Here is a 25,000-nt window from a genome sequence, read left to right as displayed (position 1 = left end):
TCCTGTGTACTTTACCTTTCAACTTATCATTATTATTATTATTATTATTATTATTATTTATTATTATTATTATTATTATTATTATTATTATTATTTTTATTATTTTTATTATTATTTTTATTATTATTATTATCATTATTATTATCATCATTATTATTATTATTATTATTATTATTATTATTATTATTATTATTATTATTTGCTAGGCTACAACCTTAGTTGGAAAAGCAAGATGCTATAAGTCCAAGAGCTCGAACAGGCAAAAATAGCCCAGTGACGAAAGGAAACAAGGTAATAGATAAACTACAAGAGAAGAAAAAACCGTAACCACATTAGATTAGATCTTTCATATATAAACTATATGAAGATGACGCAGACCTTAAGTTTAATAATAACCTCTTCACAGCAAATAATTTTTTCAGATATAATAGAGGTAACATTAGTCACGCTAATATGAACACTTGATTATAACCCATTATATCGTTCTATTGCTTGAGGGTGCACTCGGGCACACTATTCTATCTTATTTCTCTTCCTCTTTTTTATAGTTTATATTTATAAGATTTATTTCATTATTGTTACTGTTCTTAAAGCTATTTCATTGAAATTCTTCATTACTTTTCTTTTAGTTTATATGTTTCCTTGTTTCTTTTTCTCTCTGGGCTATTTTTCCCTGTTGAAGACATTGGGCTTATGACGTCCTGCTTTTCAAAGTAGGGTTGCAGCTTAGCGAGTAATAATACTAAAAATAATAATAATAATAATAATAATAAATAATAATAATAATAATAATAATAATAATAATAATAATAATAATAATAATAACAGTAGCCAATACTAAAATGTTGAAACAGAATTTCAAAATAGTCAATTAATATAATCCCATTTATCTTTATTTTTCGTTTAATTGATTTAGTTGCGAAATAATAAGAATATTTCAAAATTATCTCATAAATATGTAGTGAAAATATTTTACATAAGAACAAGTATTAATTGTCACCGAGTCATTGCAATAACCTAGAATGATTAGCAACTTTCCTCTTGATGTTGGGCTATGATTTAGCAATAATAAGAAAAGAAAAATGGCAGTGCTAAGACTATAATGCTTTACCAATTGAATTTAATGACAACACGCAAATGCGTCACTCATATATGGTCATTAGAACTAATACGACTCTATGGTAATTTGAGCGAAAATAATGACAAAGCAAAAATAAATCTTCCACTGTCTTGGGTTAGTGTTCTCTTGCTTGAGGGTACACTTGGGCACTCTAGTCTATCTAATTTCTCTTCCTCTTGTTCTGTTAAAGATTTCTTAGTTTATATCTGTAAGATTTATGTTAATGTTGTTTACTGTTCTTAAAATATTTAATTTATTCCTTGTTTTCTTTCCTCACTGCGCTATTTTCCCTGATGGGGCCCCTGGGATTATAGCATCTAGCTTTTTCCAACTAGGGTTTGTAGCTTAGCAATTAATAATAATAATAATAATAATATAATAATAATAATAATAATAATAATAATAATAACGGTTAATTTCGTTTATACAAAGGCTTAGTTCCAACGTAATTTAGATGAGAACTCGGTGATATTAAAGTCTCTTCACTTTATTGAAGGTAATACAAACATATTTTTCAAAGGAACTTACGTTAGAAGTTAAGAATTAGATATAAGTTTAAGTTAGAGTTTGAGTCTAAGTCTGAATTTGAAGTACAAGTTGGAATTATAAGATTAACTGGGTTTTGTTTTTAACATATTTTGGTGTGTTTTCAACTCTCATCATTATTTTGTATATGATTTAATTTATCAAAGTCCTATAAATAAATAAACAATTCAACGTAAGGCTACTTAGTGCCTGATATAAGCAAGATATTTTTGTTTTTTGGGGTGTGGGTTTCAATATTTTCGATTTCCATGATAACACTGAGCTTTTCCCAGTGATATATATCATTTACATTATTTTGGGAAATTCCTAATTAAAATAAACAGCTATCTAACCTCAACCAGAAAAGCATATACTAGTAGATTCAGTCTAATCAAAATATAAATCTGTGTGGAGGATTTTGAAGGACCCATATACAATTACTGTATATTCATACATACACAATAGTACAGACACAGTATCGCTATAACACTCATAAATAGGAACTACCTACCTAACACGGGGTGGATTTTTATAATCCCATACACAATTACTGCATAATCTAATGTACAGTAGAGTATGGCCAATCACTGACACCATAGAATATATAATCTAATCTACAGAACAGTATGGCCAATCACTGACACCATAGAGTATATAATCTAATGTACAGAAGAATATGGCAATCACTGACACCATAGAGTATATAATCTAATGTACAGAAGAATATGGCCAATCACTGACACCATAGAGTATATAATCTAAAGTACAGAAGAATATGGTCAATCACTGACACCATAAAATCCATAAAGAGAAACTAAAGTGCCCATTTAATGCAACCATCATCAAAGTATATGAACCAACTGCAGATTTTATAGGTTATAAACATACACACAAGTGACAAGACTTTTGGAAAATAACCATCGGAGACAGTGGAATGCTGGATAGCGACAGGGATTGCGATCGCCACGGGACGCGATGTCAGCGCCGCTGAGTCTTTGTAAAGCGCAATGTGTCTGGAGATTATCAGGAGCCATCGGGAGTCAATCGATGGTGACGGGAAAGTCGAGGATGAGGAAGGAGATGATGAAATCAAAGGTTTGCGGAGGAGGAGGAGAAGGAGAAGGAGAAGGAGAAGGAAAGGAAGGAAAGGAAGATAGGGGAGAGGAATTGAAGAGAGAGGATGAGTGGGAGTAGCAGGAGGAAGAAAAAGGAAAATGGAAATGAATAACTCAGTCTAAATGTCAGTGTTGACTAAAGTCTCCATTGAATGTTTTGGAACTGTTATATAAAGAACAAGTTATATATATATATATATATATATATAACACGTGTTGCGTGTTGTCATTAAGAGCAAGTAAATGATATAAGATTATGTTTTTATGTATATAGAATGTATATTATATTATAAGAATGTTATTTGTGTGCACGTGCGTGTATTATATATGTATGATATGTAGATATGTATACACGCAGAGCAAATACAAAAGACAACATGCAAACAAAATATGATATCAATATTCATATTCGATTATTCATGATCACAATTCAAATATCATTGAAGTAATGATGGCTCATTCATGTAAATACTCACACTTACACATACATGCATAAGCATGCACACGCAACACATATACATACATGAATATATGTATATTTATATATATATATATATATATATATGTTGGTGTGTGTGTGTGTGTATGTGTGTGTGTATTTGCTCTGCGTGTATAAATATCTGCATATCATACATATATAATACACGCACGCGCACACAAATAACATTCTTATAATATGATATACATTCTATATACATAAAAACATAATCTTATATCATGTACTTGCTCTTAAGAAAGAAACAAACATTGTCATGATATATTTCTGAACTGAAAGATGTAAATGTTATTAATAGCGAAAACCAGTAACATGGAAATTGGAGGAGTTATATACTTCTTATTCTTTTCCTTGTTCTTCTCTTCTACTTGTTTCTGAAAGACTAAGGGCAAAAGAAGACATATAAATGGAAAACGAGATTAAGGTTTAGATATAAGGGGAAGGTTGCTGAAAGGAGAGAGAGAGAGAGAGAGAGAGAGAGAGAGAGAGAGAGCAAGGTTTGTAAAATCTTGAACTATTAAGCAATGTTACATTCAAGCGTGCATGCACACGCACACGAGGGCAAACATATACACTCATGTGAATCCTACCTATCTATATATCTATCTATCTATCTGTCAATACACACATGCATACACACATACCATACACGCACAAACACACACACACACGCACATATATATATATATATATATAGAGGAGAGGAGAGAGAGAGAGAGAGAGAGAGAGAGAGAGAATCAAGGAACAAAGTTAATAAATTCCTCAACATGTTTTGTTTGCTTAGAGCTTTATGTTCCTGTCAAACAAGACAAAACACTTGGAAGGTCAAATGAAATAATTCAATCATGAAATATCATAGAAATAGTTTTTCACAGTTGAGGTGTTTATTACCGGTAGAATAAAATATTATTAGGCATATAATAAATCTGTTTAGATCAACATCTTATTGATTATTAGAAAAACACTCAAAAGTGCAGACCTCTGCCACCGCAGCTTATTTTTTCGAAACCCTTTTTCCTTTCCCAGAATCATTTTAGACCGTAGGCCTATTTGAAGTCTGTGTGGGCAACCATGTACGAACTTGGGGTTAAGGCTTAGGTTAATTCGCTCGACCTTTTGCTTGACCTTGACCTTGACCTTAAACAGAGAAGTTTAAAATTTTTACCACTTCCACGTCTCAACATATCAATTATTCCCTGAAAGTTTCACTGCTTCTAAGAGTGAAATTGTGGCCAGGAAGTTGCTGAAAACCAATCAAACAGACAAAAAGACAGACAGACAAACGGGCTCAAAAGGGTGAAAGCATAACCTCCTTTCAACTTCATTGACGGAGGTATAATAATAGGTTTGATAATAGGAGAGCATTTTTCTTCTGGACAGTAAAAAACAAACAAATGTGTTTTATTCCAACAATGTTTGATAATAGGAAAGCATTATTATTCTGGACAGTAGGAAAACCAAACAAACGTGTTTTATTCCAAAAATGTTTGATAATAGGGAAAGTATTTTTCTTCTAGACAGTAGAAAACCAAACAAACTTGTTTCTTTCAGCTGATAGAAATCAGAATAAAGAAAGGGCTTTTGTTTGAAAGTTGGATGAAATCAAGGTAGTTTTTTTCATAGGTCAAAGGAATTATTCCACATTAAAGAGTAACCAAATGTATGATTTATTTCCCTCTCGGGATGGGTGGGGGGAGGGCGGAGAGCAAGCGAAAGTTGCAGTGATATTCAAGTTAGCCATTTCTTTTAACAGGTCGATATTTATGTTCCGGCCAGTTCATGAAAATTCAGATCAGAACAGCATTTTCTCACTTTGAGAAAGGATTGAGTAATGGTTAAGAAGACATGAAGACTTTTCCAACGACAGAAGGCTTATTTGTTTTGTTTTTTATTATAATATTAATTGCATAGATATCTATATACTAATTTTTAAACAACTGTCTGTTGTTTTTGGTACAGAAAAGTTACAAGGAAAAATAGTACAAACGGTAGAAGCAATTTTTTTTTTATTTTGTATATAAATTTGAGTTCCCAGATATCTATATACTGATTTTGTAAAATTGTTGAATCACAGTAGGAAATGATGATCACGATAATCACTGGTTTAAGCAAAGTTTTTGGTAGAGAAACGTTGAGGGGAAAAAGTATATAAATGAAATAACAGATTTCTAAGGTGAAACTTTGTTTAATGTTTTGTCACTACGTTCTATTTAAAAGTGTAATGACTCAAGATGAAGATAATTTCTTATTGCTTTGATTTCCGAAATAAAGTGAAAATCAAAATCACAAGCAAGAAAAGCAAGCAATGATTTTAATGTCAACCACATTAGAAATTGGCAAAAATGACGAAACTATTGGCAAAGAAAAATGAATACGTTATAAGCCGTGCTTTAAATTAGGGTTCGAATAATTCTATTCTCATTAAGTTTTCTTTGACAGAGCACTAAAAACGTTAAAAAAAAATCAATAGTAAAATATCTAATTATATCTATATCTATCTATCTATTCTATCTATCTATCTATCTATCTATCTATCTATCTATCTATATATATATATATATATTATATGCTAGTGTACGTGGCCCGGCAAAAGTGACGGGCTAAATATTTAGATAGCTAGGGTAGGCGCCCACCCCCCCCCCCCACCGCTAAGCGTGACCAGAAAATATATATATATAAATATATATATATATATATATTACTATATATACTGTATATATATATATATATATATATGTATAATATACATATATATATATATATATGTATATATACATATATGCATATATATACATATGTATATATATATATATGTGTGTGTGTGTGTATATATATATTCTCTAAATCTATTTGTTGATATCTTTATCTTAACAATCGCTTCCCAGTTATCATCCAATTTTTTTCTCTCTCTAATTACGAACCGGTTCTGAAACGTATAAATGCATTTAAAAATGTACATCAGATAATGAAAGTGAAACAACTGGAACTTCTCTAAAAACAAATGATATATATATTTTCCCTCTAATTTCAATGTGGGACCATAATTTCTCCTGATAATTTTATACGACGTGAGGGCTGTGTTCTATCAAGAGAAATTGAGTCAAAGCTCTCTATTTTTTCCGCCTCTTGCAGTTTTTATCATCTCTTTAGTTATTCGGACCCATATGGAACTGGTTTATGAGCGAAATTTACTGTCTCTGAGACTGGAACATGACTTTATAGCTGCAGATATGATCTTGAAGGGTGGAAAAAGTAAATGGAAGCGCTCGAGAAATTTGCATAGTGTTTGTCCATAGGAATTTATACGATTTAAATAGATGATGAAGATGTTTTTAGTAATATAGTCATGAAGCTCTCTTAAATATATTTCTGGTCGTTCTATGAAGTGGAAGTTTGAGTAATATGCTTATTGTCTTCCTTTCATTTAATGTTTTAGTTAGTTGTAAGTAATAATGATTTTAATCATTTAAATAACAATAATCCTTCTAATAAACTTTAATAATAATAATCTTAATCATATTAACTAAAATAATAATTATGCTAATTACTATTAATAGTAAGTCAAGTAATACCTATTTTCAGTTATAAGTCTTACTTGTAGTACATATTTGTTTTCATTTCCATTGATGAACTATTATTATAGAAAAATAAACATGATACCCTTGGGTATTCAAAACTCAAATATTTAATAGCCTCAAAATTCTAATGCTCACCCTAACACTATAATCATATTCTTGATTATTGGCATTCTCACCACTAAGTGCCAAGCAATAACTTAACTCCGACAAAATATATCCTGGTTGGCTAATTCAATATTTATATTTCTTTGATTAACGAATTTATAATTAATATTCTTTTAATTAAAGAATTTCTAATTAGGTTTTTAAATAACTAATTTCTAATAAAAAAATTTTATTAAAGGAATTTCTAATATAATTTTCTAATTAACGAATTTTCAATTAACATTTTCTTAACTAACAAATTTCTATTTAACATTTTCTTAATAGAACAAATTTCTAGCTAACATGTTTTAGATTAACGAATTTCTAATTAACATTTTTTTTAATTACTGATTTTCTAATTCTCATGGTATTCATCAAACACCTTCTTCTACTCCCCAGGGTGAACTGGAACTACATGTACTACGTTCCCCAAGAGGACTTTGTGTACTGCAAAGTACCCAAAAGTGGGTCAACGACTTGGGTTTACAACCTTTTAAAATTGGCCAACGCACCCGAAGAAAAAATCAGCTCTGACATCGGTCTTCATAAAATACTCCGAGATTATTATCCCAAGTAAGTATCGAGTCATGATTAATTTGCTTATGTTTTGGAAGGCGGGGTGGATATTACGTTATTCCCTGCACTCAGGTACGTACCTTATTAAATGTCTTATTTCATATTTGATTTCTTTCCGAGAGGAACGCATATAAAGCCTTTTAACAGGTCGTTATTTTCAGACGTATTTTATGATTCTCAAAACGAGGAATTATGAATATGGAAATGTCATTTTACTTATAGTGCTTCGAAGAGATTTTTCTTGAGACAGACATTGAAGAAGAAGAAGAACTTATCATTGTTAGAATTCTGTTTAGAAATTTCTTTCTTCTTCTTTGTCTGAAAAGATGCAGACAAAGAAGAAGAAAGAAATTTCTGTACAGAATTCTAACAATGATAAGTTCTGTTTAGAAATTTCTTTATTATTATTATTATTATTATTATTATTATTATTATTATTATTATTATTATTATTATTATTATTATTATTATTATTAATTGCTAAGCTACAACCCTAGTTGGAAAAGCAAGATGCTATAAAGCCCAAGGGCTCCAACAGGTAAAATGGTAAAATATAAAGAAGAACAAGTGAGGTATTGCCAAGTATGATAATAAATTGAAAAATTACCTTTAACAAAACTAATAGAGACTAATATACTTGAAAGTCAATGACAACAAATAAAAACGCAATCAAATTAAAATCATTAACGCGGGAAAAATATATTAACAATAGTTTCAAAACAGGAAAGACTGGAAATAAATATTGCTACATTATCGTCTGACGATGTAATGCTGTCTTATATAAATAGAGACAAACGTTAACAAATTTTCGTGGGGAATGTTCATTAGTTTTATGATTAAATCTTTAATAAACATGAAGAGGATTGCGAAATTACCCAACGCCAATATCTGCACAGGCGTACACAAATATAAACGTATTTTTATATACTGTACTGTATATATATATATATATATAGTACATATATATATATATATATATATGAAAAGAGAGAGAGAGAGAGAGAGAGAGAGAGAGAGATAGATAGATAGATAGATATATAGATATATGTTTATATATATATATATATATATGTGCGTGTGTATATATATATATATATATATATGTGCGTGTGTATTTATATATATATATATATGTATATATATATATATATATATATGGGTATGCGTGGAGAGAGCTCGAGAGAGAGAGAAGAGAGAGAGAGATAGAAAGTGTTTAGACCAAGGCTAAGGCGAACTTCAAACTACTGACTGATATGATAGCCTTCTCGTCGAGGGTAGAGCTATTTACATATCTTTCTGTTTACACATCTTCGTGTTTACTCCCGTCTCTGTTCTCCACTCACCATTAACCAGATATCTTGATGACATACTCTCATTTATAGCCCGGGATCGAAGGCAATATCTGTCTATGGTAATTTCTATCGAAGGCAATCTCTATCGAAGGTAATTTCGATCAAAGGCAATCTCTATTGATGGTAATTTCGATCGAAGGCAATCTCTCTCGATGGTTATTTCGATCGAAGCAATTTCTATCGAAGATAATTTCGATCAAAGACAATCTCTATGGAAGGTAATTTCTATCTAAGGCAATCTCTATCGAATGTAATTCCGATCGAAGGCAATCTCTATCGAAGGTAATATCGATCGAAGGTAATTTCGATCAAAGGTAATTTCGATCGAAGGTAATTTTGATCAAAGGTAATTTCGATCGAAGGGCAATTTCGATTGAAGGTAATTTCGATCGAAGGCATTTTCATTTGAATGCAATCTCTATCGAAGGTAATTTCTATCGAAGGCAATCTCTATTAAAGGTAATATCTATCGAAGGTAATTTTGATCGAAGGCAATCTCTATCGAAGGCAATCCATCGACTTGAGTCCTTGCCCACAAGAACTGCCAAGCATTTACCATCTTTAAAAACGGATATAATGACGTAAAAGACCAATATTAGAGTCACCAATCAGTAAAAGATAAAAACAAATTATGGTACAAATTACAGTCGCCCTGTATTTCACTGAAATACGGCTGAGAACAGTATATTTTTTACGGAGAATTTCAGATTAAAATTACGGGGTCTTATAGGTGTATGTATAATATCATATCATGCATTCGCTCTTGTACATTTTCAGAATGGCAAGCAGTAAAATGAAGCAAGCATTCAAGAAGAGCTTCAAGCTCCTTGTGGTTCGCCGACCCATTTGAGAGGATCTTATCAGCTTATCGGGATAAGCTAGAAAACTACCAGAGAGATTTAATGTTCAGGTAAGTTTGTGCAACTTTATTTTTATCGAAAGTGATGACGCATCAATTTTAACGTTATGTTAATTATTTTAGACTATTTAATGTACCTTGTTTTTGTTTAGGTTATGGTACTTTGGTAAATTCAAAATAAACATCTATTGTTAATATGAATGACAATCACTCTTTTTATCTACTCTTTGCTAGTTTTGTAATTAAGTATCAAATATAATAGAAATATATATATATATATATATATATATATATATACAGTATATATATAAATATATATACCTTTTTTAATCTAAAAACCATCATTCACATATATATACTAATAAGGATAAACAATGGTGATCACTTCAACAGAGACGGCTATTACTACACAATTTACGGCAAGTCTATCGTCCAAGTATACAGAGACGAGGCGGATCTGTCTCTGAAGAACCGTACGGAGCCCACCTGGACTGAGTTCGTCAGGTACGTGATCAATACGCCCTCGTCGAAATTTGACGAGCACTGGAAGCCCATCTATTCGCTCTGTTCGCCCTGCGTCATCAAGTACAACGTTATTGCCAAGATGGAAACATTTAGTGAGGTAAGGTGGTTTCTGGAATTAGTTAACTAGATGTGTAGAAGGACTGAGTAGAAGGAAGTTGTACTTGTGCTGGGTGACTTAAATAAGCGTGTAGGAGGATTGAGTAGAAGATATTGCTTAGATGTGTTGGGTGACTTGAATGCCAGAGTTAGTGCTGGAGAGGTAGGTTTTATTGGGAAGTGTGGCGTACCAGGTGGAAATAAGAGTGGTAAAAAACTGCTACATATGTGTGCTGAACAAGAACTGGGGGTAAGTAATAGTTTTTTATAAGAAGAGATATATAAATAAGTATGCAAGGATACAAGTGGCAAGAGGAAGAGTGAAAGAAAGAGCATTAATGGATTATGTGTTGATAACAAGAAGGATGATTGGAAGATTGAGAGATATGTATGGATTTAGGGGTATGGCTACTTGTATGTCTGATCATTTTCTGGTTGAAGCAAAATTGGTTATACCAAAAAAAAAAAATCGAGAAGTAGAATGGGAAGATGTAAAAGGGAAAAGGGTTGGAAGTGGTACATGACAGGGTGAAAGTAAGAGAAATTGGTGGGCATGCAAGTGATGTATGTTTTTCAGAGAATTGCTGAAGATTGTATGAGAAAGGGCAATGAGTGGTGGAATGAATGAGTGAAGATGAAGGGGGACGAGAAAAAGAGGGCATTTGAAGAATGACTTCAGAGTAATAGTAGAGAGCAATATGAAATATATAGAGAGAAAAATGTGGAAGTAAACCGAAAGGAGGCTGATGCAAAGGGCGACTGGGGTCAGGGATTGGTAGAGCTTGAATGAAGAGAATAAGAAGTTTTGGAAAAGTGAAGAGAGTAAGGAAGGATGGATCGGGAGTGAAGAGACAATGAAAGATGAAAATGGAAGGTTATTGAAAGGAGATGAGGCAAGGACAAAGAGGACTGAATATTTTGAAAGGTTGCTGAATGTTGAGGATCATAGGGAAGCAAATATAATGGTTTTTTGCAAGTTTAGGGAGATGAGAATTAGAGAGAGAGGTTACAAGAGAGAAAGTGAAGAGAGCACCAGATGAGACGAGAGCAGGAAAAACGCCTGGTATGGATGGTGTGAGGGCTGAGATGTCAAAGGAAAGGGTGTGACTGCTGGAATGGTAGGTAAGATTGTTTAATATATGTTTTATATTATCAACGTTACCAGTGGACTGTTTGTGTGCTTGTATTGTTCTGCTATACAAAGGTAAGGAAGTTGTACAAGAGTGTTGTAATTGAGTGTGGTTGAAAGAAAAAGTATATGGTATAGTGTTAGTCAATAGGATTAGGGATAAATTGAAGGCTGCATCTTAGAGGTGAAGGGTGGTTTTAAAAGAGGTAGGGTTGTATAGGTCAGATCTTTTATAGTTAGGCAGATATGCAAGAAATGCTTAGGAAAAGGTAAGAGATGTATTTTGCATTTACGGATTTGGAGAAATGTGAAATGTGATATAGTTTTATAGAACTAGTGGAAGATTGTTGCAAGCAGTGAAGAGTTTATGCAATGGCAGTAAAGGGTATGTTAGGATTGGATATGAAGTGAGTGAGCGGTTTTCATTGAGAGTGTTGCTGAGACCTGGATATGTGATATTACCATGGTTGTTCAATTTATTTGTTGATGAAGCTGTAACACAAGGGAGTGCTCGAATTCTTGATGGGGGACTGAACACTGGTAAATAAGAGCGATCATGTGTGGGAGGTAAATCTGTTGTTGTTTGCGGATGATACTGTATTAGGTGCAGACTCGGAGAAGCTTGGTCGATTAGTGACAGGATTTGGATGGGTATGTGAGAGAAGGAAGTTCCCATTAAATGGGGTCAAGAGGTGCACAAGAAGTGAGGTTGGTGTTAGATTGAATGTCATGTCGAATGGAGAGTTACTTGAAGATAGGGATCAATTTAAGTAATTGGGTTTTGTTGTTTCTGCAAATGGTGGAGTGAAAGCTGATATATATCAGAGTAAATGAAGGATGTAAAGTGTTGGGAGCAGTGAGTGGTAAAGAAGAGAGGGTTAGAAAGGAATGTAGAAAGAGTTCTGTATAAAAATGTTACTTTACCAACAGTGATGTATGAATGGGAGTTGTGGGGAATGAAAGTGATGGAAAGACAGAAATTGAATGTGTTCGAGATGAAGTGTCTGAGGAGCATGCTTAGTGAATCTCGGTTGGATAGTGTTAGGAACGAGGTAGTGAAGGTGAGAACGGGTGTGAAGAATGAATTAGCAGCTAGAGTTGATATGAATGCTCTGAGGTGATTTGGCCATGTAGAGAGGAAGAAAAATAGTCATCTGCTAAAGATGGTTATAAATACAAGAGTTGACGGGAGAAATGCAATAGGAAAGCCAAGGTTTAGGTAGATAGTTGGAGTAAAGAAAGCCCCAGGTGGCATAGGTATGTGAGTGAGGCAAAAGAACGTGCTAGGAAAAGAAACAAATTGTGAACAATCGTGAGACAGTTCTGATAGGCACTTCTGCTACCTGGGTTCACCTTATGGTGACTGCTTAGAGGTCGTGGCAGTAGGGGAGTTAGTATATGAAACTTTATTTGTGTTGGAATATGGGGCCATAGCAGTACTAACTATACTCGTTAGGCAAGGAGGAACAAAAAAGAAATATCCCCGTTTGTTCTTTATTGTTGTTGACTAACCCCCAAACAGTGGGGTAAGGGCCATGGTATATATATAAATAGATTATTATTATAATTATTATTATTATTATCATTATTATTATTATTATTATTATTATTATTATTATTATTATTATTATTATTATTATTATTAATAGAAAGAGACAGGTAAGTCTTTTTTAGGCTTTCAACGAACTCTTTCAAGGATCTATTACTTTGATTAGAGAAAGTAATGTTAGAGATGATAAATGGCTAGACTGAGAAAGAGAATAAAAGGACAAATAACAAAAGGTAGAAACCAATGAGCCAATTCTTTTCTGCTTTTCCCTTTTAATTGTTTTATTTTAGCTGGAAATTTCACGAAGCAAAGCAATCTGATCACGGCGTGTGCAGTTATGCATGCACAGAAACAGAATAATAAACAATATCAACTTACACGCATTGATGGTATAGCAAAGTGTTTCAGTGAACTCATTTGTATTCGAATTAATCGATCAACGGCTAGTCAATAATTATTTATAATTCAGTGGTGATGAACATCTTCATTGTATCCATTAAAGGTCTGAAACCACCTCCTTTGTAAAAGGTGAAAAAGTATGAAAGAAGAAGAGCATAAAAGTGAAACTCCATGTCATACCAGTGTCAACAAAACCAGTTATTTGACTTGTGACTTTGCCGAAATCGAACAAGGATTCAAGGCATTTGATAACAATGCTGTGTCGTCATACACACCTTCACTTGCGGCAAAGAAGAAGAAGAAGAAGAAGAAGAAGAAGAAGAAGAAGAAGAAGAAGAAGAAGAAGAAGGAGTGCCTTGAATGATATTTTGTGGCTGAGTTACTCTTGTATATATAATATTGGGTACCTGCTGCCCTGCATTATATATATATATATATATGCAGGGCATATATATATAGATATATATATGCCCTGCATATATATATATATATATATATAAATATATATATATATATATATATATGTACATATATATATATATATATATGGATATATATATATATATATATATTTATACATATATATGTGTGTGTACATATATATATATATATATATATATACTGTATATATATATGTATATATATATATATACTGTACATATATATATATATGATAAATTTTGCACATTTTTACGTGTTTTTCATATTCAAATAAGCCATATATATTTTTGATATATTAATGTCTGGATTCTCTTAACAACCTCGGGATCACAGACCCAGGCGAAATCTCACAAAGACAAGAGCTTGGCTCCGGCCGGGAATCGAACCCTGGTCGGCAAGCTTATATAGACAGCGACTAACCCACTTGGCCACGAATATATATAATATATATATATACTGTATATATATATATATATATATATACTGTATAATATATATATATATATACTATACATATATATATATATATATATACTGTATATATATATATATATATATATACATATATACATATATATATATATATATATATATGTAATACTACGCTGAGGGGTAAGGGTAGTGATAATAACTCTCCCACAAATTGCCTCACTTGTGAGTTTTAGTTAGCAAAGGAGAAAGGAATGGGAAGTGTTGAATCTGTATGTGCGCATGTGTGTGCGTATGTGCGTGTGCGTATTTGTGTGTGTTTGCATATTTATATAAATGTTTTGACGTCTTTTTTTGACAGTTCGCGTACACTAATATATATATATATATATATATATACATATATAATATATATACACAGTATATATATTATATTTTTATATATTACATATATACTGCATATATATAGTATATATATATTACATATATACTGTATATATATATACATATATATGTATGATTTATAAATATATGTACATATATATATATACATATATATATATTACATATATACTGTATATGTACATATATATATATATATATATATATATGTGTGTGTGTCTGTATATATCTATATATATATACATATATCTATATATATATATATATATATATTTATATATATATATATACATATATATGAATGTGTGTGGGAATACACACTGTATATGAGTATATTATGATTTTGATTAACTCTTTCCTTCTCTTTCCTACCACAGGATACCCAGTACGTCATCAACCAGCTAGGACTGGAGGACCAACTTCACGTTGAGTGGATACATCGAACGGCCAACGATCGTACTTCAGATGTTGCCAATATCTATTTTTCACAACTAACTCGTCACCAGGTCAGTTATTATTATTATTATTATTATTATTATTATTATTATTATTATTATTATTATTATTATTATTATTTTTATTACTACTACTTGCTCAGCTATAACCTTAGTTGGAAAAGAAGGATGCTATAAGCCCAGGGCTCCAACAGGGAAAATAGCCCAGAGAGGAAAGGAAAATAGGAAAAATAAAATATTTTAAATAGAGTAAAAACATTAAAATAGATATTTCCTATATAAACTAACAAAACAAGAGGGGGAGAAATTAGATAGAATAGTGTGCCCAAGTGTACCCTCAAGCAAGAGAACTCTAATCCAAGACAGTGGAAGACCATGGTACACAGGCTATGGCACTACCAAAGACTAGAGAACAATGGTTTGATTTGGAGTGATCTTCTCCTAGAGGAGCTGCATACCATAGCTAAAGAGTCTCTTCTACTCTTACCAAGAGGAAAGTGGCCACCTCAATTATCTTCATTATGTGTGATTATATATAACAGACAACTAATGATTATATATAATTTGTAACTTTTTTGGTGAATTACTTATAAACATCTTTATTCCTAGTTAATTTCTACTGAGCTTCGTAAATCATGACTTACTCTCGTTGAATGAATAAGCTATAACTAAATTTATTAACTGTATTTAAATCACATTATATAATTTAGCCATGAGATATTCATTACTAATGACTAACTCGTCATTAGATATCAACTAACTGTACCGAAAAATGTACCAATCAATCAAGAAAATTAGACAAACAAGGAAAACTAAACCATTTTGGTCCAATGCTGTGAATTTAGTCTTCTGAAGGTATTTTAAACGTTATAGATGCTGTATGAGCATAGATCTAACAGTAATTTTACTCTTCTGGTAGCGTTTTACACGTTATAGATGCTGTCTGAGCAAAGATATGGCATAATAATAATAATAATAATAATAATAATAATAATAATAATAATAATAATAATAATAATAATAATAATAATAATAATAATAATAAAATAAAAACATGTGATTTGAAGTTCAGTTCGAGTTAACGAATTGTGTAGATTTATGAAATAATCAAATAAAGGATGCAAAAGTATATATTTTACTTTAAACTACTAAAGATAATTGATTGGCTTAATTTTCTGAAATAGCATTACAATAACCAATGCAATTGATGCTGATTTGCACGAACATTATCAAAAATATGTTAGTAATATTTCTATCTTTTCTCTGAAAGTGTTTTATAAAGCCTTGATAATTAGTTGATCCACTTTTAGTTAATGATACGAACGTCACTTCTACATGCAGTGTTTTTTTTTTCTTTACTATAAAATTATAAGGCCAGATAATTACAAAGACCTTCGAAATGCACGTCTGCACATTGAAAAAAAAAGCAGCAATTACAACCATAAGTAGAGCAAGGAATGATTAACTTATGGATAAGGGGAAACTCCATGAACGAAAGTAACTTATACACATCTCACCGTCTCAGAATGATTGTAAAGAAAATCATCATAATTCATACTGTTCCACCAGGCAAAAAGAAAAAAGGAAAAAAAAAAATTATGTCCTATCGTCTCAGAATGAATGTAATGATCATCATAGTTCATACTGTTCCGGCAGGCAATAAAGAAAAATGAATAAATGAAATATGTCCTACCGTCTCTTAATGAATGTAATGATCATAATTCATACTGTTCCACCAGGCAATAAAAAGAAAAATATTAATGAAATACGTCCTACCGTCTAAAAATGAATAAAATGATCATCATAATACATACTGCTCCAGTAGGCAGTAAAAAAAAAAAAAAAAAAAAAAACGTCCTACCGTCTCAGAATGAATAAAATGATCATTATAATTCATACTGTTCCAGCAAGCAATAAAATAACATGAAAAAAAAAAACACGCTTTCTTGAAAGGAGACCGAAGGACCCCTCAAATCCAAATGAAAATAAATAAAATGCGAGCCGTGATCGTTACGGAGCTATTAAACAGGAGGTCCGAACCCCATTGTGATATTTGCACAGCTGCCAAATGTTGCAATCCGAAATGGTCTGTTCTACCGCACGATTTACATGTGGATATCGTGTAAGCAGAATGAAGGACTGCGTACGGGGTTGTAACCGTGCGTAATTACGCTTATGGGCGGCGTATTAAAACAGACCAGTGATTGTAAAGGGTCTTTTTGTTACTCTTCAAGATATGGTCCTGTCTTTCTTCATTTCCTTTTCAAACGTTTTATTAGGTTTGGGAAAAGCTCTCGTTCCTGAAGTTGAGCACTTATATCATATCTATTCTCTCTCTCTCTCTCTCTCTCTCTCTCTCTCTCTCTCTCTCTCTCTCATTTTGATAGGGCCTCGTTAAAAACTCGTGCGTTTTATTAGGTAACAAAACTTTTGCTTATCACCCAGTTTGTAAGCTTGCCTCTCTCTTCCTATATATATATATATATATATATATTTATATACATATATATATATATATATATATGTATGTATATATGTATATACAGTATATATATATATATATATATATGTGTGTGTGTGTGTGTGTGTGTGCATGTATGTATTTATTTGACTGTATTATTATTATTATTATTATTATTATCATTATTATTATTATTATTATTATTACTTGCTAAGCTTCAACCCTAGTTGGAAAAGCAGGATGCTATAAGCCCGAGGGCACAAGTAGGGAAAATAGCCCAGTGAGGAAAGGAAATAAAGAAACCACAAGAGAAGTAATTAACAATTAAAATCAAATATTTTAAAAACAGTAACAACATTAAAATAAATCTTTCCCATATATACTATAAAAACTTTAAAAAACAAGAGGAAGAGAAATAAGAGGGAATAATATGCCCGAGTGTACCCGTACGCAAGAGATCTCTATCACAAAACAATGAAAGGCCATGGTACAGAGGCTATGGCACTACCCAAGACCAGAGAGCAATGTTTTGATTTTGGAGTATCCTCCTCCTAGAAGAGCTGTTTACCATAGCTAAAGAAACTCATCTATCCTCACCAAGAGGAAAGAATTGTCTGGTAATCTCAGTGTTGTCAACTGTATGAGGACACGGGAGAATAGGTAAGGAATAGGCCAGACTATTCGGTGTATGTGTAGGCAAAAGGAAAAGGAGCCGTAACCAGAGAAAAGGATCTAATGTAATACTGTCTGGCCAGTCAAAGGATCTAATAACTCTCTAGCGGAATTATCTCAACGGGTGGCGGGTGCCCTGGCCAAACTACTACCTATACTTAACTGTTTCCTTTCAGCTGTGCGTTGAATAGTATTAGACTATTAATTCTATGATTGAATGTATTATAGCTAATCTATGTATATTACCACTATGAAAGTCTTATGAAATACCTCACACTCTCTCGTTACAGGTCGACCAATTATATGAGACGTACAAATTGGATTTTGAACTGTTCGACTACGACTACGAAGCTTACAGAGCCATGGCAAGGGATTGATTAAGCTGTAACTGCTACGTATCTTCAAACAGGGATGCAGTAGCCAATTGGAAACGTCCCTGTCCAGCAATCTGCTTGACTGAAGTTCGAGACCGGTTCAAGCTTGATAGTATCGTGTAGTGTCTGCAACTTTACCATCCTTATGAGCTAGGGGGTTTGGGAGAGCCTATAGGTCTATCTACTGAGTCATCAGCAGCCATAGTCTGGCCCTCCCTGGCCCTAGATTAGGTGGAGAGGGAAGTTGGGTGCTGATCATATGTATTTATGGTCAGTCCCTAGGGTATTGACCTGTCTCCTGCCCCTGTCATTCATGGACAAACTTTAAACTTTTAAACAATATCTTTCACACACACACACACACACACACACACATATATATATATATATATTATATATATGTGTGTACATATAAATGTATACTGTATATCATAGTCACGTATCGTCAAGTATCATCAATGTATGTCAAACTTATCGCGAAGAAAGTTTATCATATAAAATACATATTGTCACGTATCGTCAAGTATCGTCAAGTATCGTCAGGTAATGTTAAATATAGTTAAGCAAAACCTTTATGTAAAAATCTCTCTTTATCTTTCCACTCAATTATCTTTAATTTGATAAGTAATAATCGCTCAGGGGGTCATTATTCATAGATGTTGATGTATCCTCTTCGTGCACCGTATGTATCTAATATTAAAAACGTACCATTTGATGTTGAGAATCGATTTCTTAATGTTTTCTGTGAAAACATGTGTAAGACTTCAATATATTTGGAGTGCCAATGGAGATCAGTCTTTGTACAACAGGACTTATTTAACCACAATCAAAACTTACGTTAGTACTTTGAAGCGAAGCTCAACTTAGATATAATACAACTCATGAGAAATAATGCAGTCTGTTGTATATAAGAAAACTTTATTTTTGTAGGGCATTTTACTATAAAGGTCTATAAAACAGCAATTTTAATTTTTTCTCTTTTTAAGAAGTCTCAATAATCAAAAAGCGATTAACGTTACGGCAATTGGTGAACATCTCATAAGTCGCAAATGAATTTAATTTCTGTCAGGCATTTTACTATGTTAGGCTTAAAATACAGTAATTTCAAAGATTGTTTTAAGAAATCTCAATGATCATAAAGCGATTATAATTTACGCCAACTATTGAATATCTCATAAGTCGCAAATTAAAGGAATACTTTATTTTTGTTGTTTTAATATAACTTCTCTTAAATGGGTTAACACAATCATAACTTGTTTAATTGCAATAAATTCTTATATTTCTTACAAAACTGTATCATAGAGTGGTTAGTACTACAGAAGGTCCTTAACTTACAAACATGATTGGTTCCAAGAAGCTGTTCGTAAGACGATTTTTTTTTTTTTTTTTTTTTTTTTTTTTTGCCAAGGCAGGCCTAACCTGAATCCCATGCATATCATTTCCACCAAGAAAAGTCAATAATAAGTCAGATTTTATACAAAAATAGATATCAGGACATCACAAATGTCATTTAGCTTATTGTATTCAATGATATAATATTGTTTTATGACAGTATTTCTTTATCTTATCTCTGTTGTTTTCTGTTGAATTTGTATTGGTATCTCCGTATGTTTTTAAGTTGAGGAACTTCTGTACATGGAAAATGTTGTTCTGTGATGAAATGTACATAAATGCAGAGTAGTGTGGATGCAAGAGATCTCTAGTTTTATTTACTTTAAGTATATGTATAGTTTATATAATTTAAGAACAATTACTCTAAGATTGAGTAATAAGTTTTGGTGTTTACAAGGCCAAATAGGGTATAAGAAAAACAAATATATTCCTAAGCATAAATTAATATTTTCTTTTATTTACTGACAGATTTGAATATTGTAATTCTATATTTTTAAGAATTAGATGTAGTTTATCTTTATTTCTGTTTTGAAATCCTTTAAACAGTAGACAATGAAATGAAAAATTAATGATAGGGATCATTAAATATACTCAGAGCAGGCAAAGACTTATCTTTTTGTTACCAAACTTTAATGAAGTCAATTTAGTTGCTGGGATTAGTTTCAATAATAAATAAATAAACCTCTTATACTCGTACTAGATCGTCTTTTAAGTTAACATAAAATAGAGCAGTTTTTTTGTTTTTTTTTTTTTCTTTTTTTTAATCGATGATTGCTGCCTTCAAAACGGATAAAAAATCCTCGTAGGCTTTTGAAGACTATCAGAATAACATTTAGCTTCCCTGTGCAGCTCACAAACATTTAAAAAGTGAAGCAAAAGATCCTTTAATGTTAATGATCCTTTGGTTTCGTATCCACGTCAATCAGGGGTCACCTTAAACCATTATGTAACCAAAGGGAATAAAAGAGTTAGAACCAATCCACTTGAAGAGCGAGGCTGAAGGATAATTCCTCGAAAAGGCAGACTTTAACCTTAGTTGGTAGGCATTGAAAATGTATGAATTAAATCCTAGTTTTATTAGCAGTAATAACTTGTGATAAATCCAATAAAGTTTATATATAACCTTTTGTTTCTATACCCCTCAAATTCTATTGAATTTCAACATATCTCCAGTCCCCCGTTCACTTAAGAAATAGGAAAAATAAGTTAGCAATAGCTATATATAAAAAATACAATATTCTTTTATGTAATATTTATAAGGTGACTGCAAATTGAAATGCCATTTATGTAACGCTGACATTTTATGTGGTAAAATGGAAAATATTTTCCTGAAATTTTTCCCATCAACAAGACTAATATGATAAATATATATAATAGTAGATCCATTTTAGAAATATATTAAACAAATCCTACCTAATAATGTAAGTTGACCTAAAAATACTTTGGCAAAAACATTACGATCCCTGAAGATCAAAAGACTCATAAGAGTTTCAAACCATTAAAAAAAAAAAGAAAAAAAAAATATTGCAAAATTGACTATACCCTAAACCTGAGGTAGAAAGTTGAAGTCATTTTGCATTAGGAAACTCCCGAGTGGAGCCGGCTTGCAATTTCCACTCTCCCCATAAGGTCTTGACAGCGTGTATATGATTTTTGCAGTGCAATTCAAGTAAAGGAGGACGAGTCTTTGCAAGAATGTAAATTATCTGGACGAAAGGACTAGCGACCTCTTCAGATGTCCATTCGGGAACAAAATGTTGAATGTGTACAAGGCTACTGCTAAGTAGTTTGTGTTGGTCTTTCATGGAAAGGATTGTTTTGATGTCGGCTGTAACTTTGATATTGGGAATAAAAAATGTTGAATTTTTTAAGTGTTTAGATGATGTTGGCCGTTAATAATCCTCTCGATTATTACTGCAACCTAGCACAGTTGTGGAAATACAAGAAATTTATTATATATATATATATATATATATGTATATATATATATATATATATACATATATATACATATATATATGTATGTATGTATGTATGTATGTATGTATGTATGCACATATACTGTATGTATATATATATATATATATATATAAGGTAGTTCACATAAGAAAAATTAAAAGATTATGCATATGTAGAAATGCTCTACAATTTCGTCTGCTCTTATCTTATAATTTGTGCTAAGGAAGATTATATATGTAATATATATATATATATATATATATACATATATACTGCATATATCTATATCTATATATATATATATATATACAGCAATGGATATTGTAATAAGGGCATCACATGCTCCAAGGCCTTTAAGAAAGCCAAGTTACAAACTAGGGAACAGATGATTACCTGTACCATAATTATTTAGACGTTTTGTAAAAACGCATTCAAAAACTTTAGATAGTATAGGAGTTATGGAAATTGGGTGGTAATCAGAAGGGCAAGAGCTATCACAAACATATTTACGTAATAAAGTGACATTACCAATTTTCAAACAAGTGCTAAAATGTCTATTCTTGTTAACCTGAGGAAAAAAAATAGCAGCTAGGAAATCAGCTCTTTATAAAAAAAAAAAAAAAAAATATAATTTTGGTCGGCATCTCCATAAGCATCAAGGTCCTTCTTGAGTGTTTTAATTTCACGAGAGAGAGAGAGAGAGAGAGAGAGAGAGAGAGAGAGAGAGAGAGAGAATTAGTTTTTTTGTCACAATACGGAATTGATATATCGTCAGCTTTTATTATTTAGATTTTGAGTACATGTATAAAATTTCATCACTAATATTCATCTATATTGATATAAATTTAACTTTTCCGCAATTTCTATATCCTCTGTCTCATACGAAACTAATAAAAACACACAAAAAATAGAAAATTAAGTATTTACCTCGTTGAAAGAAAAAATATATTATTAACCGAAACTTGTAAATAAGAGCAGCGTGAAATTAGCACTTGATAATAGATACTCTTGAACATTTAATGGTCTCGTGACCACAAATGCTTTAATTTAGAAGTGCTTGGAACTCATACAATAAAAATGGTAAGAGTGGGAGGAACTTTCACCAGAGTAATAGGAATTTCTATATATCTTAAGATTATTAAATGTAATGGAGATTAATCATATTAATTATACCACGAGCTTCATAGATTACATTTAGAGTTCTGAGTGGTTCATTCAAAGAATGGATCAACATCAACTGAACTGAAACAACAAGAGTAACATAATCTACAACAACAACAATATCAAGAACGATTATAAAAATAGCACTTTTTGTAGTATAAAAAGTAAATATTCGAGTAATGATAAGGATGTTTATGATGATGGTGAAAATTATGATTATTGATAATCAACTAGTTAGTAGTAGTAGTAGTAGTAGTAGTAGTAGTAGTAGTAGTAGTAGTAGTCGTCCTAACAGTCATACCTTATCTATCATTATGGTCAACACTACACAGTATTCTCGAATTATTATTCCAACTATGACCAGATTATGGAAGTTCAGACTTGCAGCGAATGTTTACATGTTAAAAAGGCTGACATAAGTCTCTCTTTATAGTTTATATATATGACAGATATAATTTAAATTTGTTACTGATCTTTAAATATTTTATTATTCTTATTCATTATTTCTCACATATAGTTTAAATATTGCTCTATTTCCTTTCCTCACTGGGCTATTTTCCTTATTCTAGCCCTAAGGTTTCTAGCATCCTGCTTCTCCAAGTAGTTAATCTAATAACAATAATAAAAAGATAACAGATAACAGATACTAATCTGCTAATTAAAAGTAATAAAAATATTCCTATCTTGAAGAGATATTAATGGATTATTACAAAAAGTTCTGAAACCTCGAGTGCTGGAGAGCACGATTCTAATATAATCTAAGGGAGTTACACATACCTCCTCAAGTACATCTTACGATGACTAAACAGGAAAGTGCTACACAAATATATAAACACACACATATGTATATATGCATACACTATATGTATATATATAAATATATATATATATATATATATATATAAATATATATATATATGTGTGTGTGTGTGTATATATATGCATATGAATATATATATATATATATATATGTACATATACATATATATATATATATATGTACATATATATATATATATACTGTATATATATATATATATATGCGGCTTATTTGATATATATATATATATATATATACATATATATATGTGGCTTATTTGATATATATATATATATATATATACATATATATATCAAATAAGCCGCACATACACTTTGATATCGAATTCGCACTGATAAGTGATCCCAGACCCTTGTACGGGCAGAAATATTTATCATTGAATAAATTTTTCTATAGGTCAAAATCCCCTGGAAGAGCCAATTCGATATTAGTGTAATTGTGGCTTATTTGAAAAAGTAAAAAACCTTCAGACTTATTGATAAAAGTATTTGATAGGTATATAAACATGTATAAGTATATGTATGTATATGTATATGTGTATATATATATATATTTATATATATATATATATATATATGTATATGTATATACACACACACACATATATATATATATATATATATACACATGTATACATATATATATATATATATATATACTGTATATATATAAAATAATATATCTGATCATAATTTATAACAAGGAAGACTTCACAGGTCAGGTGCAAGCGGCAATGAGTATGAAATCATCAATGAGTGACATTTCTCTTTGGCTGAAGCTCTTCCATCCTCATTTTCGTTGAATAAAAAAAGTAATTAGTAATGAACTTAGTGCGACTCATTATCATCAGTGTTAATGAGTTCTAAATATCTAAAGGAAAGTTACTAATGGTTTTTCGTTCGTTCTCTAATGAAGATGAAAATCGCCATTAACATGAGGCGTAAAAAAAT

General features: G+C 31.3%; 1 pseudogene; it reads left to right on the top strand.

Annotated features, from left to right (window-relative positions):
- Positions 1–19,063, top strand: part of LOC137631481 (carbohydrate sulfotransferase 11-like) — a 108,737-nt pseudogene extending 89,674 nt beyond the window's left edge.
- Positions 19,064–25,000: the final 5,937 nt, after the last annotated feature.

Source organism: Palaemon carinicauda, chromosome 39 (assembly GCF_036898095.1).
Source record: "Palaemon carinicauda isolate YSFRI2023 chromosome 39, ASM3689809v2, whole genome shotgun sequence".
NCBI lineage: Eukaryota > Metazoa > Arthropoda > Malacostraca > Decapoda > Palaemonidae > Palaemon > Palaemon carinicauda.
This window is presented reverse-complemented; position numbering and strand designations above follow the sequence as displayed.